Consider the following 11,645-nt stretch of genomic DNA (forward strand, 5'->3'; position numbering starts at 1 on the left):
TCAACATCTGCGGTGTCTGTGTATTCCCAGGGTGAAGCACAGTGTCTGGAACCAGGGTATGTTCCATGTTTTGTCTGTTGACTTGAATAGACTCTATCCAGTAAAAGATCCTTTTAGGGCCTACACTCTGCTATAGAAATTTGCTAAACCTAGAAGAAAATAGGTCAGAGTTCTGGCTCATGAGGAATTTGGAGCCAAATTACGTGGGTCTGTCTGGCCCCTTCACTTACCAGTTCTGAATTTGAGTCATTTTGCAACTCGAGCATTTTATTAATTCCTTTCCATTTTTTTTCTCTTTCTTCCTCCTCCTCCCCTTGCCCTCAGCAGCATCCTGTGTATTAGGATTATACTTGATGTTAGGGATGCACAAATGAATAAATTTCCACCCTCAACACTGAGATGGATCTAGGGTTGGAAATGCACGGTGTTTAAGAGGGGTGAAAAAGAGGTAGAGGCCAATTATATCAAGGTGGAGCATTGTAAAGTGAGTTAGGCTCACCTAAAATGTAAATAGTAAAAATATCTGTAAGAGCTACATGAATTTTAATTCCCCATATGACTTTTAATGCTGCTCATCGAGGAGGATCTAATGTGTTTGTATGGGGAATGGAGGGCCCCAGTGGAAACACAGCTGCTTCTAGGTATAATAAAATAGATTATAATCAACTACAACTCCGAGAATCCCCTTAGCAACCATTCATTTGCCAGCCTGCTTTCAGAACTGGTGAATATCTATGGCCAGGCCTTGAAGAGGGAGTCCACAGGGCAGGGAAATTTGATAAAGAGGCCAAGGAAAGAGGTAAGTCGGCCACTCAACAGCTGCGAAGGGAGGGTAATATAGTGGTAAAGAAAAAGCTGCACCAATTAAAGTCTAGCCAATTGAATTATGAAAATGGATGCTGTTTAAATGAGGACACAGATGCCAGCATCTCCAATCCAACACTGAGGTCCAAGCTCCTTTGGATGGTATTTGTGCCACGGTGTGTTTGCGTGTGTGGTGTGTTACAGAGACCACATGCGGACAGAGTGAACCATGCAGAAGACAGAAATGTGATGTTAGGAGCTTGCTGAAAATAAAAGTCATGACTTTGACTATGGTCACATTCACACACACTTGCTGATGCTTCTTGTGAGCAGGATTGGATAGGTTCTCTCCTAAATCTCTCTCTCTCTCTCTCTTTTTATTCTTAAATTATTTAATTTTATTTAAATTCAAGTTAGTTAACATATAGTGTAGTATTGGTTTCAGGAATAGAATTACTTACAGATAACACCCAGTGCTCATCCCAACAAGTGCCCTCCTTAATGCCCATCCTCCATCTAGCCTATCCCCCCATCCTCCTCCCCTCCAGCAACCCTCAGTTTGTTCTCTTAACTACAGTCTCTCATGGTTTCTCCCTCTCTGCTTTTATCTTATTTTATCCAAACATTTCTCCTAATGTTCACTACAGACATAGGACAAAGGGAATGTTCTATCTAACTTGCAAATGACGATAACCGAGAGTCACAAGAGATTAAATTGTATACCCAAGGTAGCACAAGTATTCAGAAGTACAAATGAGACTAGTCTATTGTTTCTGTGTCCAGTACTTATCTTCCATCCGTAGATACAGATAAACGTGTCAATTTGTACCATTTGGATTGCTTTGGGGAAAGCTCAAAGTATAATTTGTGGCCTCTCATTAATATCGATAAAGGCAGACCATCTTTTTTGCAGCTGCATAAATGTTTAAAATTCTGGGGCATGTTCATATCCATAAATTGCTCTGGAGAGAATGATGAACTAATCAGTAAAATACAAGAAGGGTTTCTGGAGGTTCAGAGCAAAACTCTTTCTTTATTAAATTTATTTATGTAAATTTAACTAGTCACATGTGGCTATTAATGTCTTTAGTTGGGCTGATTTTAATCAACGATGTCATCTTGACAACATATTTCATGGTAGAGGGCAGGAAAGTAGGGGGAGGCAGGGAGGTGGAGAAGGTGGAAGAAGAGGAAAGGCAGGATAAAATCAGGCAATTCTAGAATACAGAATGGGAAGGGATCTTGGAGTGCATCTACTTTAACCCTTTCCATCTGCTAATGAGGGAGGTGAACCTTAGGGAAATGAACTTATCTCCATAGGACAGCCAAGCCCCAAGAAGCTATTAAGTGTGTTTTTTGTTTTTGAAATTTAACTGGTATATGTACTTGCTTTTCTTTAAGAAAAAAAGGCAGGGTGCCTGGGTGATTCAGTCAGTTAAATGTCTGACTCTTGATTTTTGGCTCAGGTCATGATCTCACCTGAGCTCAAGGTGTGGGTGTGGAACCTGCTTTCTCTCTCTCTTTCTCTCTCTCTTTCCCTCTGCCCCTCCCTCCACCTCACACATTCTCTCTCTCTCTCTCTAAAAAAAAAAAGGCTGCAATAAAGATTTTATGTTTTAAGCATACCCAGATCTCCATCTCACTAGGTTACAACTTACATTCGAAATGAAAATTATTCACACTTATACATCTATCTGACAAGTCAGTACACATTGAGCTCTCTTCTTTCCTAATCTCCAGTATCACTCGTGTTTAGCATGCATGTGGACACCATCTTATTGACAAAATAATCAAAGCATCTCTGGGTTGGAAAAGACCAAAAAGGTCATCTAGAACAACTTCCCACACAGTGTAGGAGTTGCCTTCACCTGCTCTGAGTCAAGGCCTCTGGCTCAGCACTTGTAGGGAACCAATAATAATCATGAGACCAGTCAAACTATGCTAAGTCAAGGCCAGCTGAGAAAAGAGTTATTCTTTCTTTGGAAGTGAAAGGTGCCTTGACTTGTGTCTGGCTGCTAGAATTGGAGCTATCAGGGTCCAAGCCTCGGCTAGACTTGCATCTGTTGGTCACAATTGAGTGATTTTGGGTTGGATGGTGGTCACTGTGCTTTGAAGACAGGAATAATGGGAAGAGCAGAAATTCTTACACTTATTAGCCATAGAGTTTCTGGTAAGTTACTCATACTCTCTGGGTTTCATTTTGCTTATCTCACAGAATGATTGTGAGGATGAAGGGTTATGAAATATGTGACCCTCCTAGCCCTGTGTCCAGCACATGGGCTCATCGGGACACCCCGTAAGTCTTCCAAAACAAGATGGTAACAGAGTTGAGAAATGAAAGGGGCAGATTTGAGTTTGGCCAAAAAGCCTAACTTTGCACTAAGGAATGGGAAAGCAAAAGCATGGATTCAAAGATCCTAGGGCAGTGTATCCCCACGGGGACCCTGCTAAGGATGAGCTTTGCCACGTTTTATTGGGTCTCTGCAATTTGCTGATTCCACTGCTGTAAAACCATACAGATAGATAAATAATCAATGCAGTTGGAAAACAAAATCTTTCAAAATGTGCCATTCTTAGGCAGATAAATCATGAAATGAGGTCCTTATTTCATTCACTGTCATATCCCCAGTGATTTGGACAATGGCCAACACCTTGTACACACCGAACCAAATTTTTAAATGAAAGAATGAATGAATCGATGAGCACATCAATTGTAGGACTGATATTGAAGATATTACTCAGTAAATTATGTGGCACCTTCTCTCTGATATCCCAAAGGAGAAACTTCCCCTGGGGCTGAGGACCAAAAATGAATCTCCCTCTCCAGAGCAACAGCTGTTTTTTAGTGATAGACAATGAGAATCATACTCTCTTCTTTCCACTGGCTACTACATGACTCAGCATAAAACTTATAGCCTATCTCTAGCAAAATATCATTTTGATTTTGTCTCTTTTTTTTTTTTTGCTTTTCTTTTATTAATTTTAACAATGGCTGCTTTCCTAATCTCATGTGTGTGCATGATTTAGGGCTCAATCTCACGAACCTGAGATCATGACCTGAGCTGAAATCAAGAGTCAGATGCTTAACCAACTAGGCCACCCAGGCACCCCAATCTGTCTATTCTTTTACATAAAACATTCCATATTCTTTTACATAAAACCACCATGTTAATATGAATGGCTGTAATGCTTTTTCTGTTGGGTGGGGTTTTAGCAGAGAGCTCAATGGAAAGGTCAATTCTCAGTATCTCTGATTTTTTTTTTCCCCAGGACTGGAATTCCCAAAGCTTTTGAACAAAGATACCTTTCAAGGTATAACTTCTATTCCTAAACATGCTCTCAAGAGCTATAAAAACAAGTCCAGATAATAGCCTCTCAAATATATGAGGGTCCTCTTGACTAGAATTGCCACATAAAACAAAGGACACACAGTTAAACTGAATTTAAGATAAACAACCAATAATTTCTATATTATAAGGATATCCCAAATATTATGTGAGACGTATATATGCTAAAAATTGTCATCTATCTCACTGGGTGTCCTATAATCTTATTTGCCTAATTTGGCAACTGTATTCTTGATAGAGCCATGGTCCAGCTGTGGTGAGGAGCTTAGGACTTTCAGGGTTCCAATTAATTGAAAGCTAAGGACTCCATAAGGTCTTGAGTTTGATTTTGCTAAGAGATTCAAGGTTTTTTCCAGATATCATATGGAGCTCTCCACCCTAGAAGAAAGCAGAGTATGAGGGGCTCAGTTCTTGAAAACCAATAAGATATCACTTAAGAAGCAGAAATGCATTGCTTTGAATGAGGGGAGCTCACTTTCTTTGGTTAAGTTTGAAGCAACCTCTTTCTGGGAATTATTTGTGGTGCTTCCTTAAAATGCATACAATGTTCATTAAAATAATAAATGCCTGGTCTTTGTGCCCAACCCCACTTCTGACCAGTTGATCTGCCATTTATGTGTCAATCAGACTTGACTAAGTTCCAGGCTTCTTCCAGGAACTGACCTGATTTCCATGGGTCAATAATCCACAACCTTCTTCCTCCCAGAGAGACACTGATTTGGCAACAAGGCATGGAACCATTCTCTTTATGAGAAATCCCGAAAGTAGTTACAAGGCTCCTTCACCCAGGTGATCATGAAACCAGCTGCATCGATGCTGTTAAGGAAGTTTGTGACATGCTCTCACCGTATTCCTTCTTCTGTGTGGACAGTGCCACAGAATCTGGAGGAAAGTCCCAGCTCCTGGCTTCTCCTTGAGGTGGGAAAGTAAAGACTGGACCATACATTTAACATTCTGATTATGTTTTGGGGAGGCTGAAAAAGCCTTGAGGCAGGAATGCAACATGTATTGTGGTTGCATCTAGGGCTTTGCTCTGAAGGTTGTCACTTTGAGGGCAAAGAATTTGGAGAGAATATTTCAGTGGTATATCATTTACCATGTGCATCATATACTCCGTGCTCTGTGTCTTTGTTCATGCTGTTCCTTCTGTCAGGAATGACTTTCCCTCTTTTCTGCCTCACTACTTACTGAAAGGGCTAGGTTAAAAGTAACCACCTCCATAAAACGTTTTAAGTTGGATGGCCTGAAGCATCATTGACTGCTCTTTTCTTTTCCCTGTCTTCTTGGCCATTTTTCACACCTTGACTATATTTGTTGTGAGTCTTTTTACATTTATATAGTAATTAACATATTATATTTGGTTTTTTTTCATAAAGTTTGGACTTTTTCCTAACTGCCACGTGCCGAGATTGAAAGCAGTCTTCCCAGTTGCAATGTAGAACACTAGCCACCTCCCCCTCCAACTCCCAGAAGGTGAGACTGGCACATGGAATAGAGCTATGATACTTTGTCTAGTCCTGTACTGGGTGAACTATCTCCCATTGTATGAAAGCCAACAATCTTCAAATTAATTTATGGCACAAAAGGGATGAGAAACTAACCAGAAGGCAGAATTGATGGGATAATAAAATACTTTCCTCCTCTCTTTATCTTCCTTTGTTCCCTTATGAAGTGGTCTTCTGGGTGGTAAGACTTCACAGGAAGGTATAATTTAGAGTCTGGGTGCTTGCTGCTTAGGAACATCTCTAGCAATGGTATAAACAGAATTCGGAATGGAGCTCCAAGAACAGGAAGAAAAAAAGTGAGACGGAAATAAATGAGCATTCTCCTTTGAATACAAACAGACAAGGGGCCTGGGGGAGGAGAGCAGGCAAGTTTATGGGCAAAACCATACACAGGAATGGCCCATCTTGGCTGTGTGTGCCCATTCTTTTATTTGGGGGGAACCTAAGAAACCGGATGCATTTGGGATGCAGAATGAGTGGAAAAGAGGGCATCCCTCTAGACATTCTTAATGTGTTCTATGAGCTTATAGAATGAAAAGTGTTGTAGTTAGAAAAGCACAGGCTTTAGAGCAAGAATAGCAAAATCAAATGAGTGAATTTGTCCAAGCAGGGTTGTAGTGACCTAGGTCAGGCACATCCTGTTTCATGGAGGCAGCTACTACTCAGATCCAGTAGGATATTGCAAGCAGGAATTTGGCCCCTTGTTCTCAAACCATTTGTTTGGTTTTGGTTATATCTTTTTTCTTTCTCAACTTCTGATTTGGTTTATTTTGTTTCAATAGGAATTACCTTTACATTTAAATAATATAAGTCAATTCAAAGTGAAATGTTTGAGGAAAATTCTCTGGCAGTATGTTTTTTGGTTTGTTTTGTTTAGTTTCTTTTTAGAGAAAGAGCGTGTAAGTGAGGTAGGGAGGCTCAGAGGGAAAAGGGGAGAGAGAATTCTAAGTAGGCTCCATGCTCAGTGTGGAGCCTGAGGGGAGCTCAATCTTACCACCCTGAGATCATCACCTGAGCCAAAATCAAGAGTCAGACACTTAGCCAACTAAGCCACCCAGGCACCCCTGTACTAATGTTGAACCTACCCAACCTTATAACCTGGAATTTCCAATATTTATAATATGCCAAGAAATATGTACATGTATTTAGCAAAATATGTGTATGAAAATATTAATAAAAGCAATGTCTGTAATAGCCAAAATTATAATCATCAAAAGTTAAATATCCATCAACAGTATAATAGGTAAATAAGTTGCTGAATAGATATGTGATAAATAAGCTGCATAAAATGTGTACCTTATGTAATTTAGGTAAATGAATTGTGGAATATTGTCCAATGTATAAACTAATGCTATCTGAAAGAATGTGAATGAATCTCACATACTGTTAAATATAAAAAGACATACTGTATATACTGAAAGAACTTCATTCAGGGATAAAACCTACAATATAGAAACACAAAACTAACCAATAGTAAGAGAAATAAAGACAGTGAGAGGGTGATAATAGGAGAGTTACAAGAATGGGCCTTCTTGAGAACTGGTAATAATTTCAGTACTGGTCATACAAGCATCCTTTGTGAGGATTATTTGCACTGTACACTCATAAGTGATTTCCTATATGGATGTTATATTTCAAATAAAAATTACTTTAAAATTAGACCTGTAGAAAGACATGAATTATCAATGAAAAAATGGATGCAGTAAAAATCATACCTTTCTTTGAATGTATCAAAAACTGTTGGATGCAAAAAAGCTTTGTTGAACTGAATTCCAGAGAGTGGAGAGCTTGGACTTTCCCATACGTGGTCACAAGTGTCTTATCCATGTGCAGGTGTGTGGACGAGTGGTCTACACCTAGACCAGGCTAGTTTGCAGTGCCAAGGAGAAACACACAAGCCTTTGATGACAATGGGATCCATGGGATGGATTGGTGTCTGGAGGGGCCTTGCAGACAAAAACAGATCATTCAGTTGAGTTCTTTGCAATCACTATCCTGAAATTTTCCCAAGAAAGTAGCAGTAGTGGAGAGGCTAGAAAGCAAAGAAAATTCACGGTCTCACACAGTTCACAGTGCTTAGGTCCTGGAAACCTGTGAAATTGAAATGAAAACAGAACCAAAGCTATCTGACAGTGGGCCAATGTTTTCCCACCACAAATATGACAAGAACAAGGATCTTAGTTTCTTGGAAGCCCCAGACTGTGGCATTTACAGTTGGGCTAATTGGAAATGAATTCAATCTAGTTAGAGTTGTAGCCCAGACCCAGCTCAACTAGACCCTGAGAATAAATTGAATGATCAACCCCTTAACCAACTGCAAAGCAGGGGGAAGAGCTTTTTAGCTCAGGAAACAACAAAATAAAACAACAAAAAATTATACTTCACTCTCCAATGTCTTTTATGTACAATGTGCTTAATTCAGTTAAAAAATTATGATATGTGGGAAGAAAGAGGAAAACATAATCAATTATCAAGAGAAAAAAGTCATTAGCAGCTGAAGAGTGGTTGTTTTATAGCCTTTCCTGTTAAATTAAGTATTCAGGAGAGTTTGCAGGGATAAGGAAAATATAGATGAGCTTTTGAAGATCATGAGACCTCGTGATAAAAGATGGAATCTAGAGGAAACCCACATGAAAAACATTAATATTAGGTTTAGCAGAAGAGTACTTGAAGGTAACTGTTATAAATATAGAAAAGACTGTAAGAAAAAAATGGATATAATCACTGACACAATGGGGGAATTTCAAAATAGAAATGGAAAAAACTATATAAATGAAACCAAATGGAAATTCTAGGATTAAAAAATGTGCTCTAAAGTTTAAAGATATAATCATTGGGTGAAATTAGAAGCAGAAAAAAAGTTTGATGAGCTTGAAAACAAAACAAAACAAAACAAAAAAAACTTAAGAATTGAACCTCATGGAGAAAAAAGCCTGGAGGACATGAACTCAGTGACCTTTAGAACAACATCAAGTAATTTGACAATAGTAGATAGATTCACAAAAGGAGAATAGAGAGGGTAAGAGAAGAAAAGATAACTGAAGAAATAATGCCTGGTTTCCCCCCGAAATTGATGAAACATGTCAGCTTACAGATTAATGATTTCAGGGAACCCTAAAAGATGAAAGAAAAAGAAAACCTGACGCATGATAATTAAACTAGTATTAAAAAAAAGATAATAGATGTTAAAAGCAGAAAAAAAAAATCACCAAGGGGAGCAAAATTAAGGGAAAAAACAGCTGCCTTTTCATCAGAAAAAATGAAGGAAAGGAATAGCAAAGGATCAAAACTAAATGAAACACACCAATAAAAAATTATAGCAAGAAGTCTGGTTTAAACCCAATCACATCAGGAATTATATTATGTATGGCCTAAACATGTCGGATATAATAAATACACTGTTAAAATGGTTTGTTTTCAAAAGCAAGGCCCAAGGAGTTGCTGTATAAGAGACACACTTTAAATATCAATGTACAAGTAAACCATCAAAAAAGACATACTATGTGAACATTAAGCATGGGAGAGCTAATATGACTACATAAATATTACATAGAATTGATTCCAAGGATAGGCATATTAACAAGTAAATAAGGATTTTAAAAAATTTCTCAAATGCTAAATTCATCAAAAAGACATAACAATCCTGGGTCACCTGGGTGGCTCAGTTGGTTAAGCATCTGACTTTTGATTTTGGCTCCAGTCATGACCTCAGGGTCATGAGATCAAGCCCCATGTCAGGCTCTGTGCTCAGTGAGAAGTCTGTCTCCTTCTGCCTCTGCCCCTCCCCCTACTCTCTCTCTCTCTCAAAATAAATAAATAAAATCTGTAGAAAATTTAAAAAATAAATGGAAAAATATGTAGAAAAATTTCAAATATTTGAAAATGAAAAAAATTCTAAGTAATTTATATGTCCGAAAGAAATCAAAGAGAAATTTAAAAATATTTTCACTAAACTATAGTGGAAATAAACACATCAAAATTTGTGTCATAAAGCTAAAGTACTGAATAGATGGAAATTTATAGCTATTGTTATGTTTATATTAGAAAAATTTCCAAAAGGATTGAAATCAATGATCAAACGTATTATGTGAAGCTAGAAAAAAAGAGCAAATTAAGGTCTAACATAAGTAGAAGAAAATAAATAAAATAAAACTGGAAATATATGAAATAGAAAACAAAAACAATGGAAACTAACAGACAAAGTAGTGTACTTTGAAAAGATTCTTAAAATTGATTATTCCTAGCAAATCTGAATGAAATATATCTTCAGTTGGGGTGCCTGGGTGGCTCACTTGGTTGAACATGGGACTCTTGACTTTGGCTCAGGTCATCATCATCTCAGCGTTATGAGATTGAGATCTGTGTCAGGCTCCACACTTGGTGGAGCTTATGATTCTCTTCCTCCCCATCTGCCCCTCTCAATTAATAATATCAGGGTTGAAAGAAAAGTACTATTTACGTAGCCTACAGATACTAAAAGTAGAATGATAAAACATGTATAATTTTATGTCAATATTTTTGACTATTTAGATGAATTAGATAAACTACTTGAAAGACAGACATTACTGAAATTGGCACAAGAAGAAATGGAAATTTCTATTGCTATATATTGTAAAGAAATTTAATTCATAATTTAAAGTTTTTTCACAAATAAAAATTCACTGTTCCCAGTAAATTTAATCAATGGTGAATTCTGCCAAACATTGAATAGATAAATAATAGTAAAGATACACAAACTCTTTCAGAAAATAAAGAAATACTTTCCAACTCATTGTATGAGGCCAGAATCACCAAAATCCCAAAACCTAACCGTGACACTATGCACAAAAAATCCCCTATAAATATAATGCAAAAAAAGTCTTAATAAAAAATTAGCAAATCATATCTAGCAATATATACAATGAATAATGTATCATGATCAAGTGGAGTTTAATATCAGGCATGCAAGTTTGGTAAAATGATAACATTTCAATCAATGCAATTCACTACATTATAAACATAAAAGTAGCAATGAATATAATTATCTTAGGAAGTGCACACAAACCACTTGAAAAAAATTCAGCACTTCAGAAAACTGAGATTCAGTAAAATTCCTTCTGTTTGATAATGAGAATATTAGAAAATAATCTAGCTAACTTAATATTTACTGGTAAAATGTTTTTAAAATTCCTCAAAGTACAGGAACAAAGCAAGGGTGTCTAATCTTCCCTCTGTGTCCTGGAGGTCTTAGCACTGTAATAAGGCAAGAAAATGATGTAAAATGTATACATTTTGGAACAGAAGTAAAAAACTTTTTCTGTCTTCTGTTTTGTTTTCATTTTGTTTTGTTTTGCATACAATATGACTTTGTAATGTCTGAACCTTAACAAATGTACTAAACCAAAATAAACTGTAATCATTAAAAAGTGACTTAACAAGGCTTCAGGATAAAAGGTAAATGTACAAAAATCAATTGTATTTTATTTCTAGCAATAACCTATTGAGATTTAAAAGTTTTATTTATTTTTTAAAAGATTTTATTTATTTATTTATTTATTTATTTATTTATTTATTTATTATTTATTCATTCATTCATTCATTCATTTGACAGACAGCACAAGCAGGAGGAGCAGCAGAGGGAAAGAGAGAAGCAGGTTCCTTGTTGAGCAGGGAGCCCAAGGAGCCCAAGCTGAAGATAGACGCTTAACTGACTGAGCCATTCAGGCACCCCAAGAATTAAAAGGTTTAAAGTAATATTTATTTTAGCATCAAAAACAAACAAACAAAAAGCTTAAGAGAAATTTAAACACAATGTGTATAAGATTTTACACTGAAAAATATAAATCTTTGAGACAAAATGAATTAGTAAATAAATTCAGTAAGTAGTACAGAAGTTGAATGTTATGCCATGTTTTTGGAATGGAAAACTCAGTATCGTTAAGATATCATTACTTCCCAATTAGATGTAAATAGTCAATGATTCCAATTAAACTTGTAACATGACTTTTTT

This window comes from Vulpes lagopus, chromosome 9 (assembly GCF_018345385.1).
Source record: "Vulpes lagopus strain Blue_001 chromosome 9, ASM1834538v1, whole genome shotgun sequence".
NCBI lineage: Eukaryota > Metazoa > Chordata > Mammalia > Carnivora > Canidae > Vulpes > Vulpes lagopus.